At 32.5% G+C, this 18,081-nt stretch overlaps 1 long non-coding RNA gene and 1 pseudogene across 1 annotated transcript; one reads left to right on the plus strand and one right to left on the minus strand.

The window, feature by feature from the left end:
• Positions 1-490: 490 nt before the first annotated feature.
• LOC139890137 (asparagine--tRNA ligase, cytoplasmic 2-like) lies at positions 491-3,268 on the minus strand (annotated as a pseudogene).
• A 14,150-nt stretch (positions 3,269-17,418) lies between these two features.
• Positions 17,419-18,081, plus strand: LOC139893757 (uncharacterized). The gene is made up of 3 exons (XR_011774689.1): positions 17,419-17,451; positions 17,579-17,642; positions 17,721-18,081. It is a non-coding gene; the product is annotated as an uncharacterized lncRNA (long non-coding RNA).

An 18,081-nucleotide genomic window follows, 5' to 3' on the forward strand; every position in this document is an offset into this window, starting at 1 on the left:
TAGACGAAGGGACGACCAGAGTTACAAAGCACAAGTTCAGGGACGACGTTAGCAAAAAAAAAAGTTTAAGGATGGCGTGAGAAGGCCGGATACAAGTTCAGAGACGACGAGCGTAATTTTGTCATTGAAAAACTCAAGACTAATAACTATATAGTAAGAAACTAGCAAAAGTGACCCGCGCGATGCCGCGGGGTCTTTCGGGTTGCATATCATAGCTGATGTAAAAACCGTTTTGGTACGGTTGTGTTTGGATACACGAGGTTAGTACCTAGTATACATAATAGTTTGTTTTTTGAAAGACGTCTGTTTTGCGTATAGTTAGTTGCGTTGGGTTCGCAAGATTATTTCGAGTTGAATGGTGGTGGCGGAAAAATTTAACGCGCGTCGAGTGAGAAGATATGCTCCGTTAAAAATTGGGGTGGAGTTTATTAATTAAAATGATGGAATGACGGTTTATACCCCTCTTTTGGGAGTTGAAATTGCAAATTGTTCAAAGTTTGGGGGGTGGGATTTGTTTTTTTTTTTTTGGCCTTGTCGTTTTGGTTTGGGATTTTGGCCAAAAGGGATTTGGTAAATATAGGGTAATTATCATAAGGATCAAAGTCCTTTGATGCCAATCTAAACGAATTTTCTTCGATCTCTTTTTTATCCATTTAAAGCTTCGAATTTGAATCTCATTAAGTGTAAGAGGCCCATCGATGTCTTGCTTCCCGAAAAGGTTATTATTCGTATTTCTCCAAATTGTATATCCACTAATGCACTCGTCGACTTGCCAAATTTGCTTACCTTGAGGAGATTTGACATCATTTGGACAAGTTAACCGAAAACGCCAGATTCTCACCTGAAATTTATACAAGTAAAAGACATTTAGAGAAGAGATACATCCCTATTAGAGAACTTTCGAATTTTACCAGTCGTAGCCACATTGTTCTGTACAAAAGCAATGCACCATCCACGATGCCTAAAGCCCTGTTTCTGGAATTTTGGTTACCAAAACCAGTCTTCTCCATAAATATTTTAAAAACATATATATTTTAAAGATACATTATTTAAAAATAATGTGGTGTTAGTTTAAATAAATATATAGGTTTTTAATAATGGTTTCTACAATTGGCTGAACCTTTTGGACTTGGACCCTTTGACCCGCCCAATTTGACACACCTAACATCACATTATTCGAAAGGGTGAAATGAAGTTACCTTGTCTAAGACTTCTACTGCGGTTGCATACATGATCTTTTCAAATGGTGTTGACGCCATTGAATGAAGGCGATCGATAATGGTTTTGTCAACTCTTTTCGAAAGAAAGTAAAGATTCTCGTAGCAATTTTCTGTAACCCAATCGGATACAAACTTCAAAAAGTTTTCAACACAATTCATCACATCCTGAAAACACGCACACACAAAACAGTTTAAACAATAATTTAACATGAAAATGGAGAATATCAAGAATGTTCAAGTAATAAGAATTATATATAATATAACCTCAAGTTCTGAGAATGCTATCTCAGTTTCAATCATCCATTTTTCTGCTAAATATTTCTTCGATTCCGATTTATCTGCTTAAACCTTGGACCAAATGCGTATACATTTCCAAGAGCTAACGCACAGCTTTCAAGATGAAGACTACCAGAGCTAGTAAGAAAGGCCTGGTTAGTAAAGAACTCCTCGCCTGTCTTGTACTTTTCAGACTTTGACTTTGATTTTGACTTTGACTTTGACCTTGCTATTAGTTCTGCAGCCAATTTATTCGTTTTATGAAGATCTTGAACAGCTGCATCAAGTGCTTCTCTATTACTGTTACTTCTTTTAAGTTCTTCAAATTTCTTGGCTTTTTCAGCAATTGAAAGTTTTATAGTTTCAAGACTAACATTAGCCGTATCATCCATTGAAACGGGCTCTTCTCTTTTTGATTCGTTAGCAGAAAAGTTTGATGCCGAAACTTGGAAGACATCCGAATATCATTCGGTACTGGTGGCAGTTATAATCGGCACTTCGACATGAACAAACCCGTGTTTTTGGAAGAAGGTATGACTGGCTTGATTCAATGCGTTACGTACCTTCATAATAGATGCCACCTACGAAAGAAGAAAACCGACTGTCATGTCTAATGTGACTGGTGAGGTGGCAATTTCGACCCAAACAAAAAACACGTCAACATGGGTCTCTAATGGGTACTACATAAAGATAGCCAAAGAGGATACGTTTTAAAAGGGCCGAAAGTCGTCAAAAGTGTATATTAATTCAAATTACCTCATTAATCATTATATTAGAAAATAACAAATTTTTGTTCAAATCTAATAATTTTAGTAATCGCATTCTAAACATTAACTATATATAAATGAAAACCGCTTTAAAAGTAACAAGTCGAAACTTATCCCTATTGTATTTTTAATGCATAAAATGCCATAAATTTTTATTCAAAAAGATTACACGTGTATTGAAATCAGATTTATAAGCATACTTTACAAATTATTTTATGGTAACAAAATTCAATCATGTAGAGGTCCAGGTCAACGCGACCCATACTTATTAATTTTGACCTAAACCCATTTTTAACCTGTTACCATCCGACCAGCCCATTCTGCCACCTCTAAATTGATAAAAAGATAAATATGCAAGTGATAAGATGAGAAGGTTTTTACAGTGGTTGTTCGAGGTCTAAAATGAGCATAATCTCTCAATCTAGACAAAGGCAAACTCTTCTTTGATAACGGATAGGTCTCTTGATCAACTATCCCAATATGCAATAACTTCTCCGCTTTAAGCTCGATGGCATGCTTCCCTTGTATTGAAGGCTTCTGCAAAATACCTTCAGCTAATATAAAGGTTCCCGTAGTCATGAGTTGACTCAGAGGAGCTATCGAAGATTCCACTATGACCTACAATAAATAATCTTGTCATGAAACTTGCACAAATTAAAATCAAAATATTAAAAAAAAAAAACAAAATAGATGTCATTTACGGTTTACCTGAAGGCTGATCATGGAAGAACCGTCACTAATTTGTACGATTGAAACCAAAGGGGTAAGTGGTTTTGGTGAGACTGATTTGAGTTTCTCGTTGGTATGAGGAGTATTGTGCCCACCAAAAACTTTAAAAACACTTCGAAGAAACGGAATCCGTGATTGAAAAACTTCGACACATTTTACATCTTTACCCCCAGAAACATACTTTGTATCGCCTCCTGTTAGTGGGTGTGATCTTGGTGGTGGATCTATCCTCATTTCTCTTGAAGACTTAACCCATCCTCCAACCACAAAGGTAATTTACTAAAAAAACATAATGCTGTAACTAAACTTCATAACATAAATTTAAAAACGGTGACATAGCATATGGGTGCAAATTGCTACATTAACTTTAACAACACATTAATGGATGCATAACAAGTATAGCATGGAATTTTTAATTAATTTAATCTTTACAAAATGCTAATAAAAACCATATGAGAAGTTAAATGCGTATAAATATTGTCAACATTACAACAACACCAATGATCATATTGGATCACGATTTTTTAAAATAAAAGGTGTAAAGATTCATAATATGCCATTGCTACTTCTATATTCGATGATATCATATTCATATTCATGATGGAGTATATATCTTACCATATCAATCCAGAATACGTAAATTTATGATTTATTTTGCACCCGTATTTCCTTTTTTTCTGTTTCAACCCCCGATTTCACACTGTTAATAAGAAACAATATGTGAAATCGTAAGCAACATATAATCAAAATCGAATTAACAGACAAAACTAAATCATGATTGAGAAAGGCTTTGAGTCGATATGATAAACCATGATTAGTTTCAATTAGTGCTAATTTAAGACAATTATTAAAAACAAAAAGATTCGGTAAAAATAATCAAAATTAGGGTTTCGAATAAAGAATATGGGTACCTTAAAACATCGCAAAAAATAATCAAAATTAGGGTTTTAGAAACAAAAATGAGAAAGAAAATTAAATTTGTCAAAATTGGGGTTTTGAATAAAGAATATGGGTACCTTGAAACATCGATTGAAGAACCGATCTTCATCCTCTCTCTTCAGAAGATAAATATTTCGATCGATCTTCGTCAATCGATTTGCAGTCATCATTCATCGGAGAAAGAAGAATTAAAAGAAAAATATATACAAATTTACATATTATAAGGATACATTGATTCAGATTCAATCTATTGATTTGGTGTAATTTTATTTGATGATTCAATAGAATCACTTAAAAAAACAATGAAACCATAACCTTCAAATCAACGGTGTTGATTATCGACTAAAAAAAGATCAAAAACCCAAAATTTTCATACTCATCGATCACTTCAAAACCAACCGCCACAACCAATCACTCGATGAAACCCACCGTCAAAGATCTGATATTGGAAAACTCTAAAATCGATCGTGAAACCATCAAGCGATGGAGATGAAACCATGTAAAATCTGATGCTGGGAAACCCTAAATCGAGTGTGGAAGCTGTGCGTTGCATTTGTATATTTTAGATTATCCCGTGTTTTCGTGTTTTTTATTAATATTAATTACTATTACTATTACTATTATTATTTTAGGGAGAGTGTTTAAACAATTGATTTATTACCTAATTTTTTGAGGGGTGATTAATCGTCGTTGGATTAACGAGTATTGTAACGTAATTTTTCAATCTAACGGTAATTAAGAGGGTTTTGAAAACATTTATTACTTAATAAAAACTCTCTTTTAAAGTATAAAATGAAGTGAAGTGATTGAAATGCTCCTTCATTACATACATGCATAATAAATAATAAATTTGTCTTTACTCGTTGTAAATATGTTCCTATAATCGCATCTGAAATGTAGTGTAGATTCCACAATTTTGTTGAAAGTGTATTCGTTGATGTTTTGTTTAAAAGTGTCGAAAGTGAATGAGGAAAGTGTATTGCCAACTGGATGTTTTTGTGATGTCAGTCAATTATAGGTTAGAAAATCTTATCCAGATAAGGAATACGTAAATCACAAGGTAGACCTTGTGAGCTTTGCGACTCGTACGCGACATGTGTATGGCCCATAAAACACGGTCAGTTGCATGTTGCACGGGTACTATGCGACTTTTCGATTCGTGTCGACTCGGTCATGCATAAAATCCTAGGTCGCGACTTGGATATCCTCGGCCATGACCGAGACATCACGAGTCGCAAGTGTAGCTTGTGACTTGCGTGGGCATTTTGGCGAATAGAAATTTTTGAGGGCGAATAAAAGGATAACTTGGTTAGATAACGTACACGTAAGTAAAAATAATCACTCAACCATACCCAGTTACATGTATAGAACATTTTCATCTGTTATGTTTAGAGCACATGAATTGGAATGTGTTCCATCACTAAAATGTAACAAGTTGAACTAGATGCCACCGGAACCTCGTCGAGTGACGTTCCATCACTCCGAGCGGCATTTTTCCACACTCTGACAACATTTCGAATGGTGGTTCGCCACCGTCTCCATCTAAGCACTCCTTCCCCTTTTTTTCTTTTTGAAAATTTAAATATTTCATATTTTAAGAAAATATAAAGTATATGGATTTCTAATAAACGGTCGTATTACACTATTACTGTTCCCTATAAGTACAATGTTTTCTAACACAAATCAAACCCCAACAAACACAACTTATCATCTACATTCATCCATTCTCAAATTTTCTAAACGGTTCATTAATATCTAACAATGTCGAACTAAATAAACAACTCAAAGAGTGAGTGACGTAGTCATCATCGTCTACAAGTTGAGTGACAGTTTATTTAAGTTTTGTTATTAAAAGTTGTTTAACTAAAATAGTTTTACATGTCTTAATTTCACATTAAACAATTATAAAGTTATTCGAGATAGGAGAGAGTAATTCATATTTAGTAGTTAATTTTTGTAAATGAATAATTATTTTAGAACAAATAATTATGGTGCGTTTGATAAAACTGAATGATTTAACACTGAATGGTTCAGAATCTGAATTATTCAAAGCCTCTGAATAAAGTTTGTTCTGAATGAAAATAAGCTGTTTGATAATCATTTAATGAACGATATAAACTGAGTATAATTACCTTATCAAAGTGTAACATGAATAAAATATTCAATATACTTGTTAGTTAAGTGTTAATGATAGGATTTGAGGAGAAAATTACAGAAAATTTAGGCTCTTAATGGTTAAGAGAGTGTTTCATCTCTGAATGGTTCAGCACTGAATTCTGAACCATTCAGCACCATATGTCATTCAGAAGTCAGAAACAAACGCACTGAATGGTTCAGCATTCAGCACTGAACCATTCCATTAAGAGGCAAACAAACACACCCTTAGTAAGTTGGCATTTTTTTTTAGTATGGAGGAATAAATTACTATAAACATTTTGAACCAACAAATCACTTGTGGTTAAAGTTAAAATTGACTCCGGCATGTAACTTTTTTGAGTTGGACAAGATTGTGATTACTCAAAAAGTAGCGTGGAAGCATAAAAACGCTCAAACTTTTAGCACCGGTGCGCGCTGCACAACCTTTAAACGCGCGGTGCACTATGTCGGTCAGTAGCAAGGCAATTTTGCCAAATTAAAGAAAGTCAAGAGACCATATGTGTAAACTTTTTATGAACGGGGTTTAACCCAAATATCTGATTAGAGCCATCCATTTTCATCTTTCATGTTACAGAAGACATTCTCAATTTAGAGAGAGAGAAGGAAATGCCATTGATGTTGAAAGCAAGAAGAGGAGTTAAGGTTTGAAGAATTGGTGGTGCTATCTACCATGGAAGGAGTTATAGTTCCAGAAATCATTATTATGATCATCTCCAATTTCAATTTATTAGTAAGAACCCTAAATTCTTGTGTTTGATAAATTGGGGTTTTGTTGAATTTTAATGATTTTGGGGTATATGTGGGTTAGTAAAAGTTTATTGATGATCTTGAAAGTTGGAAGAATGGAGTTTTGTGTCATTGAACTTTAATAATGGAATTGTAACCATGGGCGGAGCTCTTAAGAGACAAGGGAGGGCACTCGCCTCCCCAAAAGTTGGGGTTGCATATGTAATTTTCTATAGTATTTGAGGGTATATATTAGTTTTATATAGTTTTTGCCCTCCTAAAAATTGTAAAATTTGTAGTTCTGCACTTCTTTCAGATGTATTCAATAATTTTCAAAATCAAATCACTTTGATACGTGCAAATCACGCGTTTTCCCGCATACTTATTTGTAGTATTATTTTATTTTTATTTGGTGTTACTAGTATATCAAATTCATAGATACCTTAAATCCTTAATAATACCCAATTTGTTCGTTCTAGTATTGTATGTATGTTCGTATAATCTGTTTGTTTGATTTTTTAGCAATTAAGTTTATATATATAGTTTGTTATAAATTTATATCTTTGTCTTTCTGTCTTTTTTTTCCTTAGTCCCGAAGTACTTTTCATAAATAGACTTTGTTTTATATTTGTTGTAGTAGAATATTTTATATTCTTTGAATTTATGCAATTTTCTAATGGTTTCAGTTCGTAACAAGATAGGTATGGACTCTAATAGGTCACTAGTTCAATCACTGGCAATGCCCAAATCGCTAGTTCAATTCTCTAGGGGATTTTCTCAATGTGGTTTTCCTCTAACGCGTGTGTGACAAATGAACATGAAGGTGGTTAATTCTCTTAGGATGATGCCGATATTGTTAAAAAAAAAAAAAAAAAAGATAGGTTTGGAAGCAACTGTGAAAAGGAGGTGAAGGTTTTCGAACCGACTTATAATTTCGTATATAATATAACTATGTTGATATTTGTTTGTTTTTGTTATGTTTTAACTTTCGCCCTCCTAAAAATAATTTTCAAGTTCCGCCACTGATTTGTAACCAACTCTTGAGTTTCGTGTTAGTAATTTTTAAGTCATAATGTTGATGGATTGTGACTAAAAGAAGTGAATATTGGTATTAAATCTTGTGTTTAATAAAGTAAATGGGTTAGTGATTTAAAGATGTTATGTAGAAGGTGTCGCTAAAGATTTTGAAAGTCGTCTAATAAACAAACTTTGTGAAGAAGTTGTTTTGTAAATACAATCTTTGGTAGAGAAGATTGACAATTTAGAAATGATTATGTTAGAATTACGTTTTGGGTTGAAAATTGTTTGAAGTGTCAATTTGAGTAGTGTTATGGGTCATTAGGAGTTTTGTAGAGAAGAAGTGTGTTTTGGAACACTTCTTGACTTTAAAATAGTAGAAATTAAGCTAGAAGCATCTCTATTGTGTAATGTAAGCGTTGTATGTTGTATTTATGATTGTAGGTTGCTAAGGAAGCTTGTATGATTATGTGATGACCCGGAAATTTCTGACCAAATTTAAACTTAATCTTTGTATGATTAACATTTTCGATACGATAAACAAAGTCTGTAAAACTGAATCTCAAAATTTTTGAACTATTTTCATATATTCAAATACCTTTCGGTTGTTCTCGACGATTCGCGAACAATTATATATATATAGATACATATATATATATATATATACTATAACTTGCAAACGTAACAATGTATTAATTTTTTTGATATCGTACATTAAACTTATTGGTTTAAATATTTATTTGAATATATATGATAAGTTGGAATATTAATTGTATGAATAACTTACGACGTATATTTAAAACGTGTTTATGAATGTTGAAAATATATATTAACTTGGTCATAAAACGATTTGTTATTATATATATATTAACAAATAGCGAGACAATGATTTATAGAAGTAAATGACCAAAACACTCAAAAGTTTAAGATACACTTTGAATGATATAGTTTATTGATAATTTAAGACTATATTTTGACAAAAGTACGAGTCACAAAACGTAAATTGCGAGTTTTCTAAGCGTACGAAAATGCGTTCGAGAAACCGAAACCGGGACATAAGTCGAGTGACAACGTATGAGTCATCGGAACGAAAATTACAAGTCAACTATGCACATGAATTTAATATAATATATAATTAATTATTTAAATTATATATATTATATATATTATATTTAATTATGTCGACAAACAAGAAAACAAAAAATATGTGAGCTGGATCTGACGGCCATGCGATCGCATGAGAAATAGGCATAAAACCCATGCTATCGCATGGGCATCAGAATCATGAATTATGGCTATAAATACCAGGTTTCTTGCGCATGTTTTTTACACATATTACTCTGTAAGTATTTATTTATTTATTTATTTATTATTATTATTATTATTATTATTATTATTATTATTATTATTATTATTATATTATTAAGATTATTATTATTATTAATCTTAATATTTTTAGTAATATGATACATAAAATATTACGACGAGGTTATGAGCGTGTCACTTTCAAAACAAGCTTCAAACGAGATAGAACTAAGGAAATTATGGGTTATAGCTATGGAGGTTATGGGTAATGTTCATGGGTATTGTTCGCAAGTCAAACCTAGTATTTATCATCTCTGTTGCGTCTACGTACTTTCCTGCAATATTGAATCTCAATATTGATACGTGAGCATTCATATCTTATCTTTTATATATTAATAGTGTATACATGTCTAGTGCTCAAGTATATATTTATACATGCTTGTATGCTAAATTTCATCGTTAAACAGTTTATAATGAATCACGAATTAAATACATATATTACTGGTAAAAGGTATATGATATACATGTTTTTGGAAAGCTGGCGAAAAATCAATAACTTTTCATTTAGAAATCGCGTAATTTCGATGAACGAATCAAAAGATATGGTCAACTGAATTATAATTGACGTTAATTGGAATTGCTTTTGAATCTGCAATTAATATTTAAACAACCTGTTTATGAGATTGATAAAATACTACTAGCCAAGTAAATGAATCCTTATATAAGGCACATCTCGATTTGTTGAACAATTGTCAAAATTGACTTTTTGAAATGACTTTTGATAAGTTTTGTATGTCGATCTCGAGCATTAGGATTGTGATACACTATAACCCAACCTAGTTTATTAGACATGTATTGACCAACATATGTTCTCTAGGTTGAGATCTACGGTTAATCTTGCATTCCGAGTTACGGTCACTTTTTGATGAATGACCTTATGTGCTGCTAAGGTGAGTTTCATTTGCTCCCTTTTTAATTGCTTTTGCAATCTATATTTTTGGGCTGAGAATACATGCAATATATTTAAACGCAGTGGATACAAGTACATACTAAATTCTACACTGAGTTTAAACCGAAAATCCCTTAACTTTGGTAACTAGTAACTGCCAGTTATAAAAACTGGTGGGCGCGAGTAGTAGTATATGGATCCATAGGGCTTGATATCCCCGTCCGAGCTAGAGCGCTAGCCTTTTAACGGACGTATGCTATTTGAGAAGTGTACACGTTGGTTTGCGTGTATTATTAAGATGATTATACAAAGGGTATAAATTATATATACGTTAAGTTTAGTTACCAGGGTGCTCAATATCGTAGAATATTTTGATAAACGTTTCGGATGAAACAGCTGAAATCTTGTGATCCACCTTTATATACAGATTATGCGAAACACTAAAACTATGAACTCACCAACCTTTGTGTTGACACTTGTTAGCATGTTTATTCTCAGGTTCCCTAGAAGTCTTCCGCTGTTTGCTTATATGTTAGACAAGCTATGTGCATGGAGTCTTACATGGCATATTTATCAAGGAAACGTTGCATTCACCAAATCATCACCATGTATCTTATTTTAACTGCATTGTCAACGGAATTACTATTGTAAACTATTATTTACGGTGATTGTCTATATGTAGAAATCATCAGATGTCGAAAACCTTTGATTTAAATATTCATTTATGGTGTGCCTTTTCAAAAGAATGCAATGTTTACAAAACGTATCATATAGAGGTCAAATACCTCGCAATGAAATCGATGAATGACGTGTTCGTCCATATGGATTTGGAGCGATCGTCACAGTTGGTATCAGAGCGTTGGTCCTAGTGAACCAGGTCTTGCATAAGTGTGTCTAACTGATAGTTGTTAGGATGCATTAGTAAGTCTGGACTTCGACTGTGTCTGCATGTTAAAAGTTTTGCTTATCATTTCTTGTCAGAAATTACCTGTCTATCATCTTAAGTCTAAACGCGTCTTATTGCATTGATTGCATATATAGTGTATAGACAAAATTCATATCTTGGCATATCTATTACAGTAAACTTTGACTGCCATCTTTCAAAAATTTCTCCATAATTTACGGGATTTTGGTATTATATATACATATGTAAATTATGTATTGAAGAGTACCAATCAAATTCTATAATCTATTTCATATCAAAAATCATCTCTCTAATTATACAAGATGGATCCCGTATCTAGTTCAAATTCCTTAAATTCCGACAGCTATTCCGATATGGATATTCACATGAACTCTGAAGAAAGTGTAACCGGAATGGATCAACCAATCAGCCATCGCCTATTCTGGATGAATTGGGGATGGGTTCGTAGCCTACTTAATCATTGGAGACAAGAAGAAGGTGATCCCTTCCATCCACCACATTCACCTCTTGGCGAAGAACCTGAAGCACTTACCGGCGAACCTATTCGTAATACTATTTTCTCTCTCATTTCCAGAGTATCTCATCATGATTATATACTATCCCATATTATAAATCTTATTTATCCGATCGTCCAAACCACCGATCATCCCGGTATAATAGAAGAAGTCAACGAGCTTCGTGCTCGGGTAGTGGCTTTGGAGAATATGGTGCAAGGGTTACGAACACCAGCAGCAGCACCCGCAGCATAACCGGTACCACCATCATCCACACCAACAGGATCATTACCACCACCAACAACCACATCCACATCACACGCCTCAACATCACAATTTGTACGTCGGATATCAACATCATACGCACCATAGGTACCAAGAAGTACCAGCAACGACAAACGATGAAGTATGGATTCGTAACTTCATCGGAGAAACATTCTACGGCGATTATGTAATTTCTAAAGTTTAGAGATTATCTATTCTAGCCTTAACCCTAAATCGGATAGAGTAGAAACCCTTATCCGAATGGTGTAAGATACAAGCTAGACTTGTTTTACCAACAGCATTAACAGTACCCTTAGCCTCACCAGCATAGTCAGTGCTGTCAACATCGTCAGAATCAGCAGCACCTCTAACATCACAAGCTCCGTCAGTTCAAGAAAGCACCGTGGACATCATTACGAGTCAACAACGAGTATATTGTATCAATGAGTTATGAAGTAATAACTCAATTCATCTAAAGAATTTATATGTATATCTTATATATATAAATTTTAAAACCATCATGAATCTTTTCATACTAAGCTATTACGTGTGAATTTTAAGGGGTAGATACTACTCGGTTAATTCATATTACTAATATGTTATGATGTACATCCTTCGTTAACAACTTAACCATCGTTAACTACAAATATCTGTTTCAACTCAATGAATTCCATTTCATAATGAACTTAGTGTATTAATCAATTACATGTTTGATTTTACACTTTTATCTTCGATGTACTCGAAACTTTCTAGAAAACATCATTTATATCTTATGAAGTTCATAAGAATTCCACGAGCATCAACATCCTTCACCGAGGAATAAGAATAAATAATGAAGTATTGATTTCATTAGTGAAATACTCCGCGAAGATTATGTAATCCTTAATGTTTTAGAGATTATTCATTCAATTCAAAAATCAAATGAGCTTAATATGATATTAACTCATCAAATCTGTATTACATCTGAAGAAAATATACATACATATATTTTCATAAAGACGGTAATAAAAAAATTCTTTTGTACAAAGTATTAATTGTGAAATCTTTAACGGGTAGGTAATACTCGGAAAATATATAAGTTCACAATTAATATGTTATACTGTACATTCTTCAACTTTGATTCAAAAATTATTAACTATGCTCACAGCGATATACAATCGTTTCCATACAAATTCAATTACATATTCTGATTTTGAAAAATTAGAATCCAAGCCAAGATTTAACAGAAAACATCACTCTTAGATTCTTACATCTTTCAAATGCTATACTTTGACTTCAAAACTGTGCTAGAACATCACTTCTATTCATAAACCCAGAAAAAAAAGGAAAAAAAAGAAAAAAAATTGTATCGTTCAAAATTCTAGAACATCATATGTATCTTGACAATTACAATCTTCATGCAAACCCTTCAAACTTTTGAAAACACCTCGGATTGATAACCAACGATTCGGTTATGATAAATTTGAATGCTGATGAAGCAGCAAAAACTGTAAACGACTTTAACAGCCAAAAGTTTGATGATAAAGAATAGTGTGTTGGCAAAGCTCAGAAAAAGAGAAGGCTTGGAACTGGAATATGGATTGAGCAAAGTATGAAGGAGGCTGTGGATAAATCACAAAGACTAAACCTGCCTTCAAAGAATCCAAATTATTCAGTGTCTGCTGAAGCCATTAACGAATACCTTACTTCCGAATCTAAACCCTTGCGGACAATATTCTTCATCATCCTCTGATATTAGAAATTCTAAGATATCATCGTATCTTTCATTATAAATATCCTCCATATTTCTGGAGATAATTCCATAATCATTCTCATCGGAAATCAATTTTCTCCTTGCGATATCTGTGTAACATCATAAAAGAAACTATTTTAGTTTCTAAATTCTGAAACCTTCGAGTTTAAAATATGAATATTTTTGAAGTGGTGTTGGGAACTGAAGCATGAGTTAGTATAATATAATGACACTTGATCAACGTGATTATATTACAGTAAGTCATGCTGAGTTTCTAATGGAACATGATAAAGGTTCACAGATCATACCCTCATTATAAACCATGTTACATAACTCTTTCATTCTATTTAACCTCTAAACTATCAAGAAAATATTTTCTTAATGATTCGGTCTTTTTCGAGGTATTCTGGTAATTTGACAAGTCAGATTGTGCTATTCCCGTTTTTTTTAGAACATTAATTATGTTCATTCCGAAATTCATACCTACGAATTCTGGACCATTATTCGCTTGATTTAAAGTCGGGAAGATAAAACAAAAGCATGAAGCTTCAAAATATCAATGGGAGTATAAATAAATCACAGTAAATTGGAGAGAGTATTAACTGTGGATGTCAATGATTATAAAAAGACAGAAGCAGAGACATCGAAATATAAGGGAAGATATAAAACCCAACAACCACCCAGAAATTACAAACCGTGTATATCAATGCGTATAGCAATATAAAGACATGGGAGAATGAAAAACACTATAACCCCAAGGTAATGGTAGAAGAAAATAACTTCCTCCGGTGGTAGATGAAAAAGAAGAATGACAGATATGAAAGTTAGGAGTATATCAAGAATCAGAAGTGGATGAAGCATTTTTACAATCTTTTGAAAATAGAAAATGAGGAAGAAGATGTAAGAGTGATGAAAATAATGAAACGGAAGAGGTCAATTTATTGCGAAATATCAAACATAGCAATCGAGGCAAATTACGCATTTAATCAAAAGAAATCTTAATTTCCTTAAATTCCAAAGAATCAAATCTTATTTAAATTATGAAGATTTTCTATTCCTTAAATTACGGAAATCAATCGTTAATACGTCAAGAGTTAAGACGAATCTCTATTCTCCATTTCACTCCTTTACGATAACTTCTCTCATACGCTTCGAATAATCGGATTATTTTATCTATATTATTCAATGGTGATAAAACTCTATTTATCAACACATATACGACATGAAAACATTTTTATTGTTAGTCATGACGACCTCACTCAAATTTCGGGACGAAATTTCTTTAACGGGTAGGTACTGTGATGACCCGGAAATTTCTGACCAAATTTAAACTTAATCTTTGTATGATTAACATTTTCGATACGATAAACAAAGTCTGTAAAACTGAATCTCAAAATTTTTGAACTATTTTCATATATTCAAATACCTTTCGGTTGTTCTCGACGATTCGCGAACAATTATATATATATAGATACATATATATATATATACTATAACTTGAAAACGTAACAATGTATTAATTTTTTTGATATCGTACATTAAACTTATTGGTTTAAATATTTATTTGAATATATATGATAAGTTGGAATATTAATTGTATGAATAACTTACGACGTATATTTAAAACGTGTTTATGAATGTTGAAAATATATATTAACTTGGTCATAAAACGATTTGTTATTATATATATATTAACAAATAGCGAGACAATGATTTATAGAAGTAAATGACCAAAACACTCAAAAGTTTAAGATACACTTTGAATGATATAGTTTATTGATAATTTAAGACTATATTTTGACAAAAGTACGAGTCACAAAACGTAAATTGCGAGTTTTCTAAGCGTACGAAAATGCGTTCGAGAAACCGAAACCGGGACATAAGTCGAGTGACAACGTACGAGTCATCGGAACGAAAATTACAAGTCAACTATGCACATGAATTTAATATAATATATAATTAATTATTTAAATTATATATATTATATATATTATATTTAATTATGTCGACAAACAAGAAAACAAAAAATATGTGAGCTGGATCTGACGGCCATGCGATCGCATGAGAAATAGGCATAAAACCCATGCTATCGCATGGGCATCAGAATCAGGAATTATGGCTATAAATACCAGGTTTCTTGCGCATGTTTTTTACACATATTACTCTGTAAGTATTTATTTATTTATTTATTTATTTTATTATTATTATTATTATTATTATTATTATTATTATTATTATATTATTAAGATTATTATTATTATTAATCTTAATATTTTTAGTAATATGATACATAAAATATTACGACGAGGTTATGAGCGTGTCACTTTCAAAACAAGCTTCAAACGAGATAGAACTAAGGAAATTATGGGTTATAGCTATAGAGGTTATGGGTAATGTTCATGGGTATTGTTCGCAAGTCAAACCTAGTATTTATCATCTCTGTTGCGTCTACGTACTTTCCTGCAATATTGAATCTCAATATTGATACGTGAGCATTCATATCTTATCTTTTATATATTAATAGTGTATACATGTCTAGTGCTCGAGTATATATTTATACATGCTTGTATGCTAAATTTAGTCATTAAACAGTTTATAATGAATCACGAATTAAATACATATATTACTGGTAAAAGGTATATGATATACATGTTTTTGGAAAGCTGGCGAAAAATCAATAACTTTTCATTTAGAAATCGCGTAATTTCGATGAACGAATCAAAAGATATGGTCAACTGAATTATAATTGACGTTAATTGGAATTGCTTTTGAATCTGCAATTAATATTTAAACAACCTGTTTATGAGATTGATAAAATACTACTAGCCAAGTAAATGAATCCTTATATAAGGCACATCTCGATTTGTTGAACAATTGTCAAAATTGACTTTTTGAAATGACTTTTGATAACTTTTGTATGTCGATCTCGAGCATTAGGATTGTGATACACTATAACCCAACCTAGTTTATTAGACATGTATTGACCAACATATGTTCTCTAGGTTAAGATCTACTGTTAATCTTGCATTCCGAGTTACGGTCACTTTTTGATGAATGACCTTATGTGCTGCTAAGGTGAGTTTCATTTGCTCCCTTTTTAATTGCTTTTGCAATCTATATTTTTGGGCTGAGAATACATGCAATATATTTAAACGCAGTGGATACAAGTACATACTAAATTCTACACTGAGTTTAAACCGAAAATCCCTTAACTTTGGTAACTAGTAACTGCCAGTTATAAAAACTGGTGGGCGCGAGTAGTAGTATATGGATCCATAGGGCTTGATATCCCCGTCTGAGCTAGAGCGCTAGCCTTTTAACGGACGTATGCTATTTGAGAAGCGTACACGTTGGTTTGTGTGTATTATTAAGATGATTATACAAAGGGTATAAATTATATATACGTTAAGTTTAGTTACCAGGGTGCTCAATATCGTAGAATATTTTGATAAACGTTTCGGATGAAACAGCTGAAATCTTGTGATCCACCTTTATATACAGATTATGCGAAACACTAAAACTATGAACTCACCAACCTTTGTGTTGACACTTGTTAGCATGTTTATTCTCAGGTTCCCTAGAAGTCTTCCGCTGTTTGCTTATATGTTAGACAAGCTATGTGCATGGAGTCTTACATGGCATATTTATCAAGGAAACGTTGCATTCACCAAATCATCACCATGTATCTTATTTTGACTGCATTGTCAACGGAATTACTATTGTAAACTATTATTTACGGTGATTGTCTATATGTAGAAATCATCAGATGTCGAAAACCTTTGATTTAAATATTCATTTATGGTGTGCCTTTTCAAAAGAATGCAATGTTTACAAAACGTATCATATAGAGGTCAAATACCTCGCAATGAAATCGATGAATGACGTGTTCGTCCATATGGATTTGGAGCGATCGTCACAGATTATATCATCACTTTGGACGCTAATTGCAAGGTGAGTATATAGGTTGTAAATGGGTCACGTATAATTGATTTGCAAATAAGAAAGTGGTGACATGTGATTTGGATGGGGATTATATCCTAATTATGCTTAGTTAACTAGCATAAGCTAGTATGCTTAGGTGGCAGGCCTTGTGCGATTGTCACAAATTGATTGGACTTCCAGATCCGTTAGCATTATTCGTAGTAAGTATTACTACTACTTATGTATGTTATAGCTATTTACACTTATGTATTTACTAAGCTTTTGCTTGTTCCGTTTAGTTGAATGTATGTTGTTGGTGACGTTGTCTCTAGTGATAAAGAAAAGGGCAAAGCTTAGCTTGATTAGTCAAAGGATCCTTTGGTAAGTAGACGCTCCAGTTCTAGACCCCGTGAAGATACATTCACTTGAAAGTAAACGCTCTTTGTGTCATTATAAACAAGTTTATGTATGTGAATTGATGGATGTCTTTTGAAGCACTTTACGGGTCTAGTGTTTGGTTTTAGCAAAATTGAAGATTTTAGAAAGGTAGACCTTATTGTATGTATTTTCAAAACGAGGGAGTCAAGTTTACATGTATGTTGTGAAATGTTTAGTAGTTGTCCTTGATATTAGAAATGTATTTTTGATCAGCTAATTACA

Source organism: Rutidosis leptorrhynchoides, chromosome 2, assembly GCF_046630445.1.
Source record: "Rutidosis leptorrhynchoides isolate AG116_Rl617_1_P2 chromosome 2, CSIRO_AGI_Rlap_v1, whole genome shotgun sequence".
Lineage (NCBI taxonomy): Eukaryota > Viridiplantae > Streptophyta > Magnoliopsida > Asterales > Asteraceae > Rutidosis > Rutidosis leptorrhynchoides.